Source organism: Eucyclogobius newberryi, unplaced genomic scaffold, assembly GCF_026437365.1.
Source record: "Eucyclogobius newberryi isolate DKJ021-1_F unplaced genomic scaffold, fEucNew1.0.hap1 SCAF_498, whole genome shotgun sequence".
In the NCBI taxonomy this organism is placed as follows: domain Eukaryota; kingdom Metazoa; phylum Chordata; class Actinopteri; order Gobiiformes; family Gobiidae; genus Eucyclogobius; species Eucyclogobius newberryi.
Window position 1 is genome coordinate 25665 of NW_027316165.1, and position 1604 is coordinate 27268.

Here is a 1604-nt window from a genome sequence, read left to right on the forward strand (position 1 = left end):
ACTAGAACTAAATCAGGACAAAACCTGGACTAAACCAGGACTAAACCTGGACTAAACCTGGACTAAACCAGGACTAAACCTGGACTAAACCAGGACTAAACCAGAACTAAACCTGGACTAAACCTGGACTAAACTAGGACTAAACCTGGACTAAACCAGGACAAAACCTGGACTAAACCTGGACTAAACCTATTCTAAACTAGGACTAAACCAGGATTAAACATGGACTAAACCTGGACGAAACCAGGACTAAACCTGGACTAAACCTGGACTAAACTAGGACTAAACCTGGACTAAACCAGGACTAAACCTGGACTAAACCTGGACTAAACATATTCTAAACCAGGACTAATCCTGGACTAAACCTGGACTAAACCTATTCTAAACTAGAACTAAAACTGGACTAAACCAGGACTAAACCTGGATTAAACCAGGACTAAACCTGGACTAAACCTATTCTAAACCTGGACTAAACCAGGACTAAACCAGGACTAAACCTGGACTAAACCAGGACTAAACCTGGACTAAACCTGGACTAAACCAGGACTAAACCTGGACTAAACCAGAACTAAACCTGGACTAAACCTGGACTAAACCAGGACTAAACCTGGACTAAACCTATTCTAAACCTGGACTAAACTAGAACTAAATCAGGACAAAACCTGGACTAAACCAGGACTAAACCTGGACTAAACCTGGACTAAACCAGGACTAAACCTGGACTAAACCAGGACTAAACCAGAACTAAACCTGGACTAAACCTGGACTAAACTAGGACTAAACCTGGACTAAACCAGGACAAAACCTGGACTAAACCTGGACTAAACCTGGACTAAACCTATTCTAAACTAGGACTAAACCAGGACTAAACCTGGACTAAACTAGGACTAAACCTGGACTAAACCAGGACTAAACCTGGACTAAACCTGGACTAAACCTATTCTAAACCAGGACTAAACCTGGACTAAACCTATTCTAAACTAGAACTAAAACTGGACTAAACCAGGACTAAACCTGGACTAAACCAGGACTAAACCTGGACTAAACCTGGACTAAACCTATTCTAAACCAGGACTAAACCTGGACTAAACCTGGACTAAACCTATTCTAAACTAGAACTAAAACTGGACTAAACTAGGACTAAACCTGGACTAAACCAGGACTAAACCTGGACTAAACCTGGACTAAACCTATTCTAAACCAGGACTAAACCTGGACTAAACCTGGACTAAACCTGGACTAAACCTGGACTAATCCTATTCTAAACCTGGACTAAACCAGGACTAAACCTGGACTAAACCAGGACTAAACCTTTGTTGTGCTCAGTTCCTTGGGGACGGACTCACTCATGATTTAATCTGAAGCTGAAAGTCTCTAAACTAACTGTTCATATCTTCCACACGTTTGGTGAGATTTCATATTGTCAGAAACAAAAGAACGTTGAACAGAGATGCATTTCTCACAAACAGGTTTGAAACTGTTATTTCCCAAAACACCGTGGCTTTGTAGCAATAACCACCACTTCCCTTTGCATTGTGGGTAAATGTCTCCATATTTGTTGCTGGACACGTGGCTCTTGTATGTGTATGGCTCAAGTGTTTGAC